A 19,070-nucleotide genomic window follows, 5' to 3' on the forward strand; every position below is an offset into this window, starting at 1 on the left:
TACCTGCAAAGTGAAGGATTTAATGAAGAAAGTCTAACACAGGTCATGTCAAAGCAGGACGGAACAACGAGTCCTCAGAGTAAGGAGAAACAGGTGGAGTGGAAGACATCTGAAGAACAAGAAATATGGCCATGGGAAAAAAAGAGATTTAATATGGTGCAATAATTATGCAAAGCAAAACTAATCAATAAAAAAAAGCAGCACCAATGAAATTTGAAGAGACATACAGGCAAAGCTATCCAAATATGGAAAATTTCATAGTACAAAAAAATAAGAAAACAAAGGGGGGAAGGCAGGAATGAGGATTAGCAATGGAGAAGTTGAAGAAACAGAAACTGAAGTTATGGATTACGTGCAAAGTGAAGGATATAGTGTAGAAAATCCAATCCTGGTAATGTCACAGAATGATGGAAAAATGTTCTTCTTCTTTCGGGTTTTTCCGATTAGGGGTCGCCACAGCGGATCACCTGTTTCCATTTCTTCCTGTACTCTGCATCTTGCTCTGTCACACCAATCACCTGCATGGCCTCTCACACCACACCCATAAACCTTATTTTAGGCCTTCCTCTTTTCCTCTTACCTGGCAGCTTCATTCTTAGCATCCTTTTCCCAATATACCCAGCATCCCTCCTCAGCACATGTCCAAACCAACTCAATCTCACCTCTCTGGCTTTGTCTCCAAACTGTCCAACCTGGGCTGACCCTCTACTATACTTATTCCTAATCCTGTCTACCCTCGTCACACCCAGTGCAAATCCTAACATCTTTAACTCTGCCACATCCAGCTCTGACTCCTGCCTTTTTGTTAATGCCACTGTCTCCAACCCATAGCTGGTCTCACTACCCTTTTGTAGACCTTCCCTTTCAATTTTACTGGTACTCGTCTGTCACAAATCACTCCTGCCACTCTTCTCCACCCTGCCTGTACTCTTCTTTACCTCTCTTCCACACTCGCCATTACTCTGAACTGTTGATCCCAAGTATTTAAACTCATCCACCTTCACCAACTCTACTCCCTGCATCCTCACCATTCCTCTATCCTCCCTTTCATATTCACACACATATATTCCGTCTTAGTCTTGCTGACCTTCATTCCTCTCCTCTCTAGAGCATATCTCCACCTCTCCAGGGTCTCCTCAACTTGTTCCCTACTCTCATTACATATTACAATGTCATCTGCAAACATCATAGTCCACGGGGACTCCTGTCTGATCTCGTCTGTCAACCTGTCCATCACCAGTGCAAAAAAGAAAGGGCTCAGAGCTGATCCATGATGTAATCTCACCTCCACCTTCAATGCATCTGTCACTCCCACTGCAGATCTCACTGCTGTCACACTACCCTTGTACATATCCTGTACCACTCTTACATACTTCTCTGCCACTCCCGACTTCCTCATACAATACCTCAACTCCTCTCTAGGCACCCTGTCATATAGTTTCTCTAAGTCCACAAAGACACAATGCAACTCCTGACCTTCTCTGTACTTCTCCATCAACACTCTCAAAGCAAACATCGCATCTGTAGTGCTCTTTCCTGACATGAAACCATACTGCTGATGACTAATTATCACCTCCCTTCTTAACCTAGCTTCCACTACCCTTTCCCATAATTTCATGCTGTGACTGATCAGTTTTATCCCTCTGTAGTTACTACAGCTCTGCACATCACCCTTAATGTTAAAAATTGGTACCAATGAATCCCTAAATTAAGGAAAAACAAGTGGAACGGGAATTATCTGATCACTTACCACATGAAGATACTCTGGGTCCTTCAGCAGGAAACCGGTTCAAAAGTTTTGTTGGAATTGTACAGCAGCAGGAAACAGTGGCAACTCTGACATAGTTAATATTGAGGCATGATAGGCCAGTGAATTCCCGTATAAAAGAGCAATGGATGACACAGGATGCAGCTGAAGAGAATATGTCACAGCAATATGTTCTAGAACTTTCTGTAGAATGCCCACAGGAAACGGAGAAACAAAGAATGTGTCCTCAGCTTTGAAAAAAGTTCTCTAAGGAAAGAGTTGCTTTATTTATGGATAAACATACTGAAATCAATGAAAGAAATAGATTACAGAAAGTCAATAAGACCCAAAATGTTAGAAGTCTGATAGAACAAATGAACAGAGTAATAAATTAATAACAGATAAAGTGTTACCACAAAAATACAGGGTAATAAGGGAAAAAAGGGAAGAAATCAAATGTCATCATGGAAGTATTAAACAGAGAAAACTATAAAGCAATTAAGACAAGAAGTGTCACTGTTAGGTGAATAAAGAAGAAGGAACAGATCGCTTAGAAAGATAGATGGGATAAAAGCAATGCGCACTATTAGAAAAGCCCAGGATCTACTATTGCAAACAATAAACTAAAGATATCAGCACAGGCAGAAAAACTTATAAGATATGCATGTAAATATATATATATATATATATATATATATATATATATATATATATATATATATATATATACACATATATAGGTGAAGTACAGAATAATCAATTTACTGATGACCTAAAAAACTTTATTGAGAATTGGGAAACAGAGCAAAAGGAATAAAAACACCACCAAAAAAAGAGGAAATAGACACATTTTGAAGAAATATCGCTGAAGGTCCTGTGGAACATAATAAAGATGCTGAATGGACAGAAGAAGTAAAAGAAACAGTAAGAAGTTCAGATATACAGGATATGAAATGGGATGAAATAACAGCCAGAGAAACTGAAGCAAAATTAAGGAAAAAAAAAAAAACAAATGGAAAAACCCAGGCTCATATGCAGTGCCTAACTTCTGGCTAAAAATATTAACATATTTACACAAAGATTCAGCCCTGAGTTAAGAACTACTTGTATGCAAACCCTGAACAAACACCAACTGGTTAACAACAGGAAAAATAAACTACCTCAGATCAAGTTTGTAAACTCATAGAAAAGCAGAAGAAACTTTACCAAAATGAAGAAGGCATGTCCAAGGTGTGACCCAACAAGACACCCAGGACCAAGGTTCACTCCTCCAGGAATCCACAGGAGGGGGAAGGAGGGTGGGATGCCAAGAATAGATGAAGATTGACAGTACAGATGGAACATTATGGTAAAAACATAACTTCTTTATCTGATGTTGTCAATCTTCATCTGTTCTTGACAGTTAGGACAGAGTCCCCAGCTAATTTAGATCCTGGGTGCTCTACGGAAGGATATTCCTGAGAACCATAGAACCAAAGGAAGCCCTTCCCCTGGATACCAGATCCAATTTGTAATGAGTAATAAAGGTATGTGGAGTAGCCCACATCACTGCTGCTGTGCATATCTCACTCATAGAAGCCTTGGAATGGAAAACAGCTAAAGTGGCCATTAATCTGGTAGAATGTCCTCCCACAGACACAGGTAACTTAAGATTCCTTTTATTATAAATGTAAGTAATACAATCTCTCAGCCATTTTGACAAAGTGATTTTGGAAACAGATTTCCCCACAGCTGGGCCAGAAAAGGATACGAACAACTACTCTGATTTCCTTCATTCCTTAGTACTGCTGAGGTAGAAACTTAATTGTCTGTAAACATCCAACAGGTGTAGACAATATTCTCCTTTGCTGGAAAAATTGGGAAAGAAAACTGGCAAGTCTACTGCTTGATTAATATTGGACTCTGAGACCACCTTTGGAAGAAACAATGGATTCGTTCTGAGTGTAACTGTCCTTATGAAAAATTAAGTAAGGGAGTTTGGAACTCAAGACACTTGTCTTGCAGAAGTTATTACTATGAGGAAAAGTGTTTTCCAGGAAAAGAAGCTTTAAGTCACATATTGCCACTGGCTCAGAGGGGTAAGTACCAGACATTGCAGGATGACAGTTAGATCCCATGGGGGTAGGGGGTCTTTAAATGGACACTTTAGATGTATGGTTCCTTTGAGGAACACCTTACATAGTCTTTGTGAAATTAAAGGAAGGTCTCTGAAGCCATTATGGAAATTAGATATGGCAGTTAAAATGCCTAACTGTGGGAGGCAGAAGCTGCTTTAGCAAAAAGGTTGGCCAGAAATTCTAAAACGTTTACCACGGGGGCAGAAAAGGGGTTGAGATTATTATCACAAGCCCAGATTGAAAATCTCTTCCACTTACTAAGGCACAGTTTCCTCATGATTTATGACATGCCAGCACAATTTTCCACACCGGGGATGGTATATCATTATGCCTGATGACTAACGGAATTGGAAGAACCAAGCAGTCAGCTTCAGACTTTAAAGACTGGGATGGACCAGTCCCTGAGGGGGAGACAGTAGGTCCAAAACTGGAAACATAATCCATGGACAATGAACTAGATGAGGCCATAGGAAGGGAAACCAAACTTGACGAGGGAAATAGGGTGCAATGAGGATCACTTTGCATCTCAACCTGGCTGCTTTCTTGAGATATAGTGGAATCAGAGGGAAAGGCACAGAGGAGACCCAGGGGCCAATCAAGGAGAACAGCATCTCTCAGGGAATCCCCCTGAATAGCTTCTACACTTGTCGTTTTGGAGTGATGCAAAAATATCAGAGCAAGGCTAGCCCCAGCAACAGAAAATCCTCTAAGCTATATCAGGATTGAGAGATCACTTGTGAGGCAGCAGAATGCATCTGCTGAGCATGTCCGTTACCATGTTTGAACTCCCTGGGATGTGCTTTGCTGTCAGAAATCTGTTGGAGGCAATGGCCCACCGCCACACTCTGAGGGCTTCTTGACACGGGGGGGGGTAGGATTTGGTTCCCCCTTGTTTGTTGATGTACCAGACTAAGGACATGTCTGATTGGATTGCAATCATTCCTTGAGGGAGGACACTGCCCTCAACTCCAGGACACTGATGCCTTTATAGGGACCAAGTGGCTTAGACTGTCCTTCCCAGATAATGCTCCCCCCACCCCAATTGGGAGGCATCCATGGTCACTATGGTCTTGGTTTGAGGAGGGACAAAGGGGCAGCCCAAAATAATTTATTTGGATTCCATTCACCAGGATAGCTCCTTTTTGCAGCAACTGGTGATGAAAATGAAGTGGTTCATTGGATGGGTTAAAATTGACAATTGATTCGCAATAAGCCATTGTAGTAACCTCATGTGGAATCCCGCTTGCGGGACCAAAGTGATAGTTGCTGCCATGGACCCAAATGCCTTAAGCACTAGTAGGGCTGGTACTTTGAATGTACTTGGGATTTTATCTTTTGTAATCTGTAAGGGGAAGGGAGGCTATACATGACAGGGTGTTTTGACAAGCTCCTATGAATTCCAGATCCTGACAAGGAATCAGCTGAGACTTCGTATGATTGACTGTGATGCCTAGATGCCGAAACAAATGCAGAGTGAATTCTGTTGTCTGAAGCAGTAGATGTCTCATGGAGGCTGTGATGAGCCAGTCATCTAGATATGGAAACACCCGGAATCCGTGCAGTCTCAAGTGAGCTGTTACTGCTGCCATGCACTTGGTGAACACCCTGGGGGTTGTTGTGAGACCAAAGGGCAGCACTCTGAACTGAAAATGACTGGTTCCCAGCTGAAAGCTGATAAACCTTCTGAAGCGTTTTTCCATCTTTATGTGGTAATACGCATCTTGAAGGTCTATCGAGCACATCCAATTGTTTTCCTGTAGAAAAGGAAATATAGACTGAACAGTGACCATTCGGAATTTGGGCTGTTGAACAAATTTGTTTAGGAAGCTGAAATCCGGAATTGGTCTCCAGTCCCCTGTCTTCTTTGTCACTAAAAACCTTGAGTAAAATCCGAATCTTATCTGGTCTGGTGGGACTTCTTTGATGGCTCTTTTTTCTAGCAGCTTTTGTATTTCTAAGACTGCTTGGTCCCTCTGATTGAGTGGAACATCAGGGAGTCTTGTTCAAGTTCTTGGGTAAAAAGTGAAAGGAATAAGGTAACCTCTGGTAATAATTCTCAGCACCCAGGCATCTGTGGTTATTTGCCGCCAGGCTGTTGGATGCAGAGAAAATTTTCATACGACTGCTTCCAGAGGTGAGCAATTGGGCCCGTTTTCAGGTGTGTTGGTAGAGTTGGCCAGAGAAGGAATCTCTGGAACCCTGATTCTGTGGGCCACTCCTGCCTGTAGGATGGCATCTTCCATTAGAGCTCCTCCCTCTGCCCCGAGGGGAGTCTCCACCACATGTGTCCTGGAAAGGCCTCTGGGACTTTTTGAACTACATCTTCCCACTCCTCTGATTCCTAGACTAGGATCATTGGGGAGCAGAAAAACATATGCCCACTGCAGACAGGGTCTTTCCATCTTTCTCACACCTGGCTAGAGTTTCTTTAACTTTGTAGCCAAAGAAAGACGATCCGTCAAAATGAGCACTGATGAAGGAAGACTTGAATGGCTCCACAAACTCACACAGGTGCATCCAAGCGTGCTGTCTAATTGCAACACCTGACCTGGTTGCCCGTTCGGCTGCATGTACAATGAGCCTCATGGACAAATTAGAAACAGACTCCAGGGTAGCTAACTAGGAGGCTAATTTTTCTTAGACCTCATCAGATACAGCTTCTGCTAGGATGTCCGAGAGTTCCTTGATCAGATCCCTCTGGAATCTAGTAAAATGTGCCATGAAATTCAAGGACCTAAGGGTGAAGGTCGATGACATAAACCCACTTTCCAAATCTGTCCATCCCCCTAGACTATCAGTTAGGGAGATGAACAGAGGAACTTTCCTCAGCTAGATCCTTTTTAGTGGTCACCTCTACCACCATGGCATCTACTGCTAATCCTTTCACCCAGTACTGTTGATCCTCAGGAGTGGAGAGTATTTTATCTGGTCTCCAGGGAATCAGTTCTATGGAGTCAGGGACCTTCTAAGCCAGGGACCTTCTAAGCCAGCTGAGTGATCAACTTAATGAGATTGTCAGCAGGAGGAGTCACCCAGGAAGTAAATGGGTGAGGTCCGAAGGCTTGCAAGTAAACAGATTCTTCAGAGGTAGGGTCCTTGAGCTTCCAGTTACCCCTCTGTTTAAGGATCTCCAGAATATCTCCAAAGGAGACGTCTTTTGTGGGTGACCGGGGGAGCACCCCATCACTGAAACCCATATCCTCAGTGATAGACTCTTCTGGGCAGTCCAGGAGTTTCCTCTTACAGAGCTTTTTTAGAGGGGGCTCTTCAGTGGGAACATCTGGAGAGGACTCGAAAGAGGGGTGATCCTTAGTCAGAATCTCTTGCATCCTTGGCGCTCGCTGTCCGGGCACAGAGGCTGGTGGATGCTCTGGGTAAGCAGGGGTCATGGGGTGAGATTCCGGTAATACAGGAGCCACCTGGGAAGCTGCGGTGGCCAAGGCTCTCTCCACAGCCTGAAAGGCAGGCCCCTCTGAGGATGGATGGGAGCCCAGAACCAAAACAGACAAACTCAGAACTGGGGTCACACCTCACCCCGAGAGACCTACCTCCAAAGCTGGAGCCGAAGATGGACTCCCAGCCATCATAGTCCAAAGAGGTAAGGACAACTCCAAATAAAAAACAGGAGTAGACTCAAACCCCCAGGACCAGATGGAGGAAGCATGATGCAGGGGACCCATCGGATCCAAAGGTACTGAGGGAGTCAGAGCCGAGCCCGGAACTGAAGACAGGGATGTTGTCGGTGCCGAGGCCATAGGAGCCTAAGTGGTCAGAGATGAAGACTCTAATGCCTGCAATGAAGTCAGAAGAGGAATATAGTTTGGAGTGCTAGGTGAATAATCCCCTGATCCAGGTGGGGGAGGAGGCTGAGAAGAAGCAGGAAGACCCCTAGCTGTCAGAAGATGATCCACCAACCTCACTATATCTACTTCTGAAAGACTCCTGTAGGAGCGAATAGACAGTCCAGAGGGAGATTCTGGCTTTTCTATAAATGGGCTAGGAAGTTGACCCAGGAAAGGGTCAATTGGCGGGGGGGTATCTCATCCTGGGTGCGAAGAAAACTTCGGTCTTCAGCACCGAAGTAAGAGACATAATTTGTGGAGCAGCAGATGAAGTCTGCACTGACGTGGAAACTAAGGAAGCCGGTGTCAGCGTCAGTGTGGTTACCAGTGCTGGTGCTGTAGCCATTGTTGATGGCGTTGAAGTGGTTGGTTCTGAGGAATCAGTCTGTTCTGTAAGTTTTAGAACCTTTGGTTTTGGTTCCAAGGAGGAAGCAACAGACAGATAATTGTGTTTTTAGATATTGATGCCGATGTAGACGTCAGCACCGAATGACTAGCTTTTGAACCAGAAGCCTTAGAAGGCTGGTCGGCCTTGGACAAAGCTTCTTCAAAGAGGGCTTTAAGAAGCCCTTTAAGTATGAGTTTATTACAATGCTCTACCAGGGCCCTTAGTACTGAACCCCTGGCAGATAGAGCACTCTAAATCCAAATTAGGAGCACCCAAACAATAAACACAAGAATCGTGCCAATCAGAGTCTGGCATTTTTCTGCTGCACTCCTGTCACTGCTTAAATCCGGTGGTGCTCTTTGACTTTTCTGCCATATTAGAAAAAAGGAAGGCAGAAAACCAGTCAAAAGGTACACACATACAGTCACAGACTCATAGAGGAAGAAAGGAATTCTACCAGTGATGGTAGAAAGAATTACCAATCAGTAATAGGAAAGAGAGGGGAAACTACCAACAATGGTAGACAAGAAATACTAACAGGTACAGGAGGAATATCAATGAGAAATTTACTCACTTGCACAAAAAGGTGGGTAGAACAGAATATTAAGAGATATTACAGAAAATGTTTAAGATAGACTGAAAAGGATAACTAACTATAACATTTTACTTTGCTATGAGAGGAGGATTGGCTGACGTGTCTTGCTGTAAGAGCAGCAAATGAGATCTGAGGTAGTTTAGAGAGGGGCATTGTGGGTGGGCCTTTAGCTCAAGAGATTTTTGGTTGGCATGAGCTGTGTAATGGCAAAACCGGTTCTGAGGAAAGGAACCATAACCCAATTGTCAAGAATAGATGAAGACTGACAACATCAGATCAATAGTTATGTACTTAACATAACTTGGTATCTGTCTTATCCTATTTCATTATTCATCATATCTGGGCTTGGATCCAATGTCAGATTGGATCTGGCACTTTACAGAGTAGATTCAAGACTCAAGCTCCTCCCAACTCCCATAAATCCCTTTCTATCTTTAAACCCTCAGATCGAGTTTGCTGACCAAGGACAGGAAAACACGAGGGCAACCGGCTATCTAACCAGATGTAGACGACAATATCATTAGAACTGCGATAGGCAGTGGCTCAAGGGCCAGAAACCCCAGCCTCTCCAGAACCACCAGAAGCATGCAAGGGGGAAGGAGGCAGAAGGTGATGAATCATGAAATAGAATAACACACATACCAAGTTATAGTAAGCACATAACTATTGATCTGATGTTATCCATTTCATTAAGCAACACGTCTAGGTCAGAATCCCCAGCTACAAAGAACACCGGGCAGCCCTAAAGAAGGACGTGCCTGAACACTGTGGAATCAAAACCTCTCTGCCTCTGGAGATCATATCCAGTTTATAATGAGCAACAAGAGTGTGAGGAGTGGACCAAGTGGCTGCAGCACAAATCTCATCTAAGGACATCCTGGTGGTAAAGTCTGAAGAAGTAGCAACTGACCTAAGAGAATGCACCTTAGAAGGATTAGATAGCTCATTCTCATAGAGTAAACCAGGTAAATACAACTAGAGATCCATTTAGATATCTTTAATTTAAAAAACAGTTGGCCGCCCCTGCTCAAGGAAAAAGCCATGAATAACTGGTCAGATTTTCTGAAGAATTTAGTCCAATGTAAATAAAATCTCAGCTGTCAATGTACATCCAAGGTATGGAGGAGATATTCTCCCATATTAGAGTGATTAGGAAAGAAGTCAGGGAACTGGATATCCTGGTGAAGATTTCTTTCAGTACCTTCTTTAGGCATAAAAGAGGGATTAGTTTGTTAAGTCATCCTGTCCTTATGAAAAACAATATATGGCAGTTTAGAAGATAAGGCCTACAATTCAAAAACCCTCTTGGCTGAAGCAATGGCTACTAGATAGGCAGTCTTACATTAAAGATATTTGAGATGACAAGAATGAGCAGTCTCAAATGGACTTTGGGTGAGAGACTGCAGCATCAGTGTCAAATCCCAAGGAGGGACGGGATCTTTGATTCGAGGTCTAAGAAGGAAGATGTCCTTCATGAAGGCCTTACATAACTTAGAGGAAAAGGTGGGTCCAGTACTTGGATGAAAATTAGAAATGGTTGCCAACTGTAATTTGATAGTAGAAAAACTGGCACCTTCCTGAAGCAGGGATGCTAAGAAGAGAAGGATATCTGGAAAAGAAGCTGAAAAAGGGTTCAGATTCCATTCTGCTGCCCAAAAGAAAAACATTTCCACTTACGCAGGTAGACCTTTGAGTAGAATGCTTCTGTAAGGCCAGAATAATTTTCCTGATGGGAGAAGCCAGCCTGGACTGTTTTACTATGACAGGAAGTGGAGAAACCATGCAATCAGGCAAAGTGATCAAAGACTGGGCAGTGGTTCTGACAGGTGAGAGATGATACCCGGAAGGGGATCTAATATCCCAAAAGGATACTTGAGATGAGACCTGAGGATGGGGAACCATGCCTGTCAAGCCCAGAAGGAAGCAGTGAATATCATGGAACTCCTCAGTCTGAAGGATTTTTGAAGTAATTTGGTGATTAAGAAAAGGGAGGGTAAGCATAGAGGAGACCCAGGGGCCAATCGTGTACAAGAGCGTCCCTCGGGGGACTGCTCCTCTGGGAGAATCAGGGCAAACTACCTTCTGCATTTGCTGTTCAACAGGATGCAAAAAAATCACATCAAAGGTTGGCCCCAATGGGTGCCACTGACAGATTGAAGGACCACTCATACAGAGTCAGGACAGGTCTGCTGAGCTTGTTTGCCATTGCAAGGAGAAAGCGACTGCAAGTGATCGTCCATTCCCACACTCTTATGGCCTCTCTGCACAACAGGTATGATCACGTTCCCCCTTGTTTGTTTATATACCAGACCAGAGGAAGACCATCCTTAAACGCTTGCCACAAGAGGAGGACTGCCCTCATCTCTAGAACATGTATGTGCAATTTGGTCTCCAAGGGGGGACCATGTACCTTGGACAGTCCTGCTCTGAAAATGACACCCCAACCCCAAGAGGGAAGACTCCATGGTCACTACGGCCATAGGTGGGGGAAGAGAAAATAGTCTGCCCTGAAGGAGATCCTCCGAATGAAGCCACTACTGCAGGTGCTGTCTGCAAAAGGGTGTCAACGGAATAGGGAAGGACACTGGATGAGACAGAATAGACCACTGCACCACCAGTGTCCATCCAAATACCTGCATGTAGTATCTTGCCAGAAGAATGAGGAGAACAGCCGCAGATATGGACATCAGCACTCTCAGAATGAGGTGTGCCTGCGGCGATGGAACCTCCAAGATGGCCCTGACCTGCTGCCTGATCAAGTCCACTCTGTAGGGAGGCAATGCTGCAACCTCTGTGACTGTGCCAAGATGAGTCCCAATGAACTCCAGGCTTTGTACCAGAGACAGCTTTGATTTCACTACGTTAACAGTAATTTCTAGCCTTTCAAGGTATGTAAGAGGTACTGCGTGCCGAAAACGAATTGATGCCTCGTGGGAGCTGTGAGGAGCCAATTGTCCAGTATGGGAAGACCTGAAATCCCTGAAGCCTCAGGCGAGCCGCTACAACTGCTAAACATTACACACCTTGGGCACTGTAGTGAGTCCAAATGGCAGAGCTCTGAACTGAAAATGATTTGCTCTGAGCCAGAAGTGCAGATGCCTCCTGGAGCACTGTCTATCTTGATATGATAACAGGCATTTTGAAGGTCTATGGAGCATATCCATTCATCTTTCTGCAGTAGTGGCAGGATGGACTGAACAGTAACCATCCAGAACCTTGACTGATAAGTTCAGTTTTCTGTGGTCCAAAATTAGGCATAGATCCCCTGTCTTTTTGGCACCAAAAATAAGTGGGGATAAGTTCTGGATCCTCTTTGTCCTGTTGGGACCTCCTGGATGGCTCTTTTTTCTTAGAAGTACCAGAACTTCTTGTTGGGCCAGTTCTGACAGCTTGGCACATCAGGGAGAACATTCTTGGTAATTGGGGGTGACTGGGAAAAGGGAATGCAAAATCCCCTGGATATAATCTTGAGCATCCACTGATCATTTGTTATGGATGCCCAGTCACTTGGGTGCAAAGAAAAATCACCTCCGACTGCCTCCAGGGCAGGACATCCAGGCAACGCCTCAGAGGCACTGAAAAGGCTTCTCAGAGAAAGGTTCCCTGGACCCTTGATTTTGAGGACCCCCTCCCCATCCCTAGGGCAGCATCTAACATTGAATCCCCTTCCCTTGCCTCTGGAAGAGAAATCCTCTGGAGCATCTTGGAAGGAATCCTGTGACTTGCAGAACCAGAGTTTCTTACTTCCCTCAGGTGTTTGGAACAGGACCTTTGGGAGTATAAAACTTGATTCTGACAGCAGAGTCTTGGCCTCCTGCTCACTGCAAGTTAAGGTTTCTTTGACAGAATGTCCAAATAGTGAGGAACCATCAAATGGGGCAATGGTAAAAGATGCTTTCAAGGGTTCTGTGAACCCACATAACAGCATCCAGACATGACGTTTGATGGCAATGCCGGGCCGGCACTGGCCACTTGACAGGTACCTTCTGCCACATTGGAAATTAACCTCATAGAAGAACTGGTAATAGAAAAAAAAGTGGTGAGCTTGGGAGATACCTTCTTGAGATCCTCTGCCAGCATCAACTCTGAAAGATACTTGGTGAGCTCAGAGACCAGCTCTCTTTGGGGGTGGGTAAAATGCTCCAAATAATTTAGGGCTCTCAGGCCAAAGGTGGCTGAAGTGTAAACTTGCTTTCCAGGTCTGTCAATCACCCGGGATTCATGCTTCAGAGGATGAATATTGGAGCTCTGTTCTTCCAGCTCCTTTTTTGTGGCTGCAGCAACCGCAATAGCATTGACTGGCACTCTCTTATTCCAGTACATTCTGTCTGTGGAGGGGGGGGCTCATAAACCTATCAGCTTTCTTAGGAACCAGTTCCACAGTGTCAGGTTCTTTCCACCCCCTATGTGCAATGAGATCTATAAGCTCATCTGTGTGTGTGTGTGGGGGGCAGGAAGTAGATGGGCCCATGTTGAATGCCTTCAGGAACAGAGATTCATCAAAAGACGGGGGCTGGGAAGACCAACCACCTTTCTGCTACAACAGCTCCAGAATGTCCCCGAAGGAGATGTCATCCAGCAGAGGTCTGGGGGACCCATCCCCTTTATCAAATTCTGTGTCCTCCATATGGGACTCCATACGGGAATCCAAGTGCCTCCTCTTGCAAAGTCTCTTCCAATGTGGCTCTTCTTTAAGGGGCGCAGGAGAGGACTTGGAAGAGAGGATAACCCCTGGGGTTCTTGATGCCTGAAGTCTATCTCAGCAGGGCTGACCCTGGACAGGATGAATGGGTCTAGGACACCTGATATCAATGGGCAGGGACATTCCCGGATGGGGGAAGGATGCTGCTCCACACTTGGAGAAGGTCCACTCTACCACCTGAAAAGCCGAAGGACTCAAGGTAACCCCTTCCTCATCTCCCATAGCCAAAACAACCAGAGAATGGGGAGTGGAGCCTGCCCTGGGACTGGGCCCCTCGGACAGTACCGACTCCAAGCTGTCGAAGGCCAATGTCCCCAAAGGAAGGGACTAATCTGATAAACCTGGACCAGAATGCCTGCCAGGGACCCAATGCCAACCTCTTGGAGAAGAGACCCACTCTGGTTCGAAGCCAAAGGGACCGAGCTAGTCAGGGACCCTAGAGGAATCAGGAAAATTGACATCCCCAGATCCCACAATGCCTCCCTAGGGAAAACTGGGACCTGTGATTCTGAAACCAAAGGAATCAGAAGAGAAGAAACTGATTTAGGAGCTGAGGATCTCCATCAGCCTGAGTGGGCTGGGGATGACAAAAGATCCATCTCTATCTGGGCCCTGAGGAAATTCTTCATCATCCTGTCCATGTATGAGGGTAAGATGCACCTGGAAGATCTGGATGAGGCTAAAGAATGAGTGGATTTAGAAGGGGAGGCCAGCTGGGATCCCACCACCACTCTATGGTGTTCCTGATCCAGGGAACAACTCTTATGTCTAGGATCCGAAGACTTTGGATCCTGAGAGAATCCAACCAGGGAGCCCAGAATAACTACCTTCAAATTCGACGAATGCATTGGATCTGAACATTGTAAATCAGCCTGCCTTGGCTCCAGGGGTGCTAAGAGAGCCAAGGCAATGGTGGTAGAATCCTAGGGTCTCTGATCCCAGAAGGTGTCGGCTCCGGTAGATGAATCCCAAGCCTTCGGATCCAACCCTGTGGAGAACTGCTTTGGATCTGAAGGACTGTGATCCAAAAGTCTCTTGCCATTTTTGTGAAGCCAGAGGAGAAGCCCCCAGGGAGGCAGAGGAGGCTTTCCTCTTAGAGTCTTTGTGGCTGCTAGAGGAGAGGGAGCCCTTTTAGCAGCAGTTTGTTCTAGTGATCCGCCAATGCCTGAGGATTGAATGCAGCGCAAACTGAACATTCAGCCTCGAGGTGGTTGGATCCCAGAAAATAAACACAATTCTTGTGGGCCTCAGAATTAGGCATCTTACGTACACAGTAGGCTCATCTATTTCAAACATGGTACTCCCAGCAATCACGCCCACACATAAACACCACACTGATAAAACAAACCTAAACTATAAAGCCCGTAAACTATCCACACAGCTCCTAAACAAGAAGCAGGGAACAAACACACACCACCAAAGAAAAACAACTACCACAAAACCCCATAAGCCCACCCCAAAACACAGACCAAGGGGGAGCGGTACAGAAAAAGGCACCAAGCACCAAAGGGGAAGGGCAAGAAAAGATAAGCACCTAATTCTGTACAAGAGCTAATGACAGGGACAGGAGGAAAGAAAGAAACTAACTAGACTAAACTACCTGAAAAATAGAAAATAGAACACTTACCTGAGAAAAAATCCAAGAAAAACTGAGGGTTTGAAGACAGAAAGGGATTATGGGAGTTGGGAGGAGCTCAAGCCTTAAATCTACTCTGTAAAGAACCAGATCGGATCCGACATCGGATCCAAGACCCAGACATGATGAATAATGAAATGGATAACATCGGCTCAAAAGAGTAACAAAAGAAAGCCATATGGAAAAAGGATCATATGTTGTTACATAGGGTCATAATGGAGAATTATAAAAAGTTGGAAAATATAAGTACGGCATAGACAGATTACAAAAAAGCATTTGACAGCATCCCACATTCATGGATAAAGGAGTGCTTACAGATGCATAAGGTACACTCTACATTAATCAATTACATTACTATGACCATGAAATGCTGGCAGACCACTTTGCAGCTAAGCCATGCTAAAGGGCAAATTATTATCCCAGGGATAAAAATTCAAGGGGGGGGGGGTGGTATTTCATATTTCAGGGTGACGTTTTGTCACCATTTCTTTTTTGTCTTACCCTTAACCCATTAAGATGTCTACTTAACAGATTAGGTCATGGCTAAAATTTGGCTCCTAGAAAACAACAAAGTGTAAATACTTCTTGTCTTTTTTTGTGGATGATTTAAAGTGGTCAAAACGTATTCAGATAATGTAAGAATGTCATTTGGACTTGATGTAACAGTTTCTGGATGTTGCACAATGAAGAATCACTGTCTGTATAAAATACGTAGTTTAATATAATTTCCATGATATACAGACCAACATAACAAGGTGTATACCACAAATGCAGATGAAAATACAAAGGTTAAGCGCTTTCAACTGTGAAATACAGTCTTCTTCAGAACACTTTCCTAAACTGATAGACTTCATTAAATACTCTATCTTGATGGACATAATAGAATAATTGTTCTTGTTACCGCCAAAAATTTTAAAGTCATATCATGCAACTTGTATATTGTAACTATTATAAACATACATAAACAATTATGATCACATTGGATTCATGTTGACAGGTTAAAAATCTTACTAAAATACAGTTAAATAAAAAATATATATATGTTATTTCCATTCGTAAACATATATATGTATAAAAATATATATTTATATCTCCTATATACTTTATAACCTACTAACAATGTCCGAAACAGTTAAAAGTGTGAATATATACTTTCGGTTGACTGATACTTTATGGGATGTATACCATAATGTACTGTATATATAATAAATACAGTGAATAATAATAATAAATCTCACATATTGGTTGAAACCCATAATCAAACAGTACCAACTATCCTAAATGATATGTAAGGAAATATATACAGAAATATAAACAATAAAAGTGTGTGTGTAAAAAAGACAAATTACTATATACATTGGAAAATAGCAATGAACAGTACGCTAACGTGTCTCTGCATTCAAAAATCCACTACCAGTGGGCACTCAGACATTGCATTGTTCGTATATTTTACATGAGAGCTAAAAATGGTTTAATGCTGATGAAATCATTGAGACCTGGTTTTCGTGTGGAATCGGTCAGTATCTGCCATTTACTCTCCCTAGCTGCTAACTGCATTTTCCAATTCCCCCCCATAGGTTTGATTGAAATCTGGTCTATTATGGAAAATAAAAAACTATGTTCACTCCCATGGTCCAAAATGTGCCTATATAGCGCGTTTTTGGTGTCATGTTTCTGTATCCTGTATAGGTGTTCATAAATCCGTTTTTTTAATTGTCTTTCGGTTTTGCCGATATAATGGGCGTTGCACTGTATACAGTTGGCTATATAGACTACCCCTTTTGAACCACAGTTGCCAGTCCTGCACTGTATTAGCGTATAGTTTATATCATCCAACCTAATGGATTTATTTGTGTTGATGTACTTACATTGTCTACATCTCCCACATTTGGTAGTTCCTTTATCTCTCACTTCCTTATCCTTTCCCTTATTGGCTCTCTCCAGTAATCGTTTAACATTGGGTGCAGTTTTATATACGCATTTGGGAAAACTACCCCAAATTAGATCTTTATCCATAGATGCTATTACTTCCCAGTGTTTCTCAACTATTTCTATAACCAAATGTGTAAGAGGTGTATATGTTAAAACACATGCACGTCCATAGGTGTCACTCGTGTTTTTTATCTTCGTGACCATGTTGTAACTACCCAATAATGGTGGATACTTGTGACCCCATTCTTTTGCCACATATTTTATTACATCATTGACCATACACTCTGGGTATTCACGATCTAAAAATAAATGTTTGATATACCCAAGTTCTGCCTCCATGGTGTCTTTTGCAGATGACATCCTAGCAGCACGAATACATTGCCCTTTTATGATGTTTTTAAAGACATGAGGAGGGTGGTTACTGGTAAAATGTATATAGTCGTTCGAAAAAGTGGGCTTCCTATATAACTTGGAAATGAAACCCTCATCATTATGACTTAGTAGTACATCCAAATACGCTATTTCTGTATGGCTAAAACTGTGAGTGAATTTTAGAAAATCAGTGGTGTTGTTGATATACACCATAAATTCCTCAAGTCTTTCCACAGTACCATTCCATAAAATAAATATATCATCCAGGTATCTGGCATAGTATGTTATGTTGGTGTCAAATACACTGTTGAAAACATGTTGAGACTCCCAGCCGAGCATAATCAAGTTTGCAAAAATGGGAGCACAAGCTGCTCCCATTGCTACTCCTTTGGTTTGTTTAAAATATTCTCCCTGGAATGATATATAATTATGGTCCAACACGATTCCCATCATATCACATATTAAATTAATCTTATCCCATGTGAAGCCAGAGTGTTTTCTGAGACTGTCGGCAAACAATTCCAAACCTTCGTCCTTAGGAATACTGGAAAATAGATCCTGGACATCTATCGTGAGATAAATTGTGTTGGAATGCCATTTATCCTTTGTTAAATCACCCAGAAACTTCCAAGAATCTTTCATAATGTGCGGAATGGATGTATAAATATCTTTCAACCATCTATCTATTAGTTTGCCAATGTTATAAGTTTTGGAATGAGATCCAGATACGATTGGCCTGAAGGGAGGTTTTTTCAATGATTTGTGGATCTTAGGTATTCCCACCATTTTGGCCAAAACTGGGTAATCCTCCTTTAAAAATGAATAAGTATCATTACATATCCTATTCTCAATCATATATTCTTCTATAGCCAAATCTATTCTTTTATGCCCAATGTTGATCTGATTGATGGAGATGTTCTCGTAATTTCCAGATTCATAAAAAAGGTTGTGTAAGATGTCATTATATTCATTGGTGTAGAAAATCACTGCCCCACCACCCTTGTCGGGCTTCATGATCCTAATGTCCTTATTGCACATAAGTTTAGATAGTGCGTCCCTTTCTAGTGTAGACAGATTGTCATTATAGGGATTCCTAGCCCTCCTTACATTCTTAAATGTCCAGTAGATATCATTACATACTAGTTTTTCATAATTTAGTATATACGGATTATAATCTGGGATGTAAGTGCTTTTCTTAATAAGGTCAGTTCCTGGTATGCCAACCGGTCCCTTCACATTGGCAGTGTTATTGTTAAACTGTGCAGCCAAATTTAGTCTCCTACAGAACATTTTGACCTCCTTGATATTGTCCACTAAATTTAGACCTGTTGCTGGAATGTATTTCATACCCTTACTCAACAGCGAGACAGTTTCGAAATTAACATTCACATCAGTATAATTATATACCTTGAACCCATCATGTTCAATAATATTGGGTCGCTCAATTTCTATGTTATTGACAGGAAAGTCCCTTCCTGTATTGATTTGTGTTTTATAATCTACCTCATACATGTATTGTACATCACGTTCTTCATTTTCAGCAGTACCAACCGGCTTTGGCCTACTGGTTGGTACCTTGTTTGTCATATTAAGCAATGTAGCTAGCTGTTCACTATCCCTTGTCATAGTCTTATTTACCATTGTCTGTTGATGTTTCGTGCTGGGAAGAATCTTCCCCCCTGAAAATTTTCCTCCCTATAATTCGTTTTGGAAAACTTTCTCCTAGATTGGTTATTGTT

General features: G+C 42.9%; 1 protein-coding gene across 3 annotated transcripts in view; it reads right to left on the reverse strand.

Annotated features, from left to right (window-relative positions):
* BBS4 (Bardet-Biedl syndrome 4) overlaps window positions 1-19,070 on the reverse strand; it is a 1,226,477-nt gene that overhangs the window by 350,408 nt on the left and 856,999 nt on the right. The window lies entirely within an intron of this gene.

The sequence above is a fragment of the Protopterus annectens genome, chromosome 7.part0 (genome assembly GCF_019279795.1).
Source record: "Protopterus annectens isolate FY-2018-M chromosome 7.part0, PAN1.0, whole genome shotgun sequence".
In the NCBI taxonomy this organism is placed as follows: Eukaryota; Metazoa; Chordata; order Ceratodontiformes; family Protopteridae; genus Protopterus; species Protopterus annectens.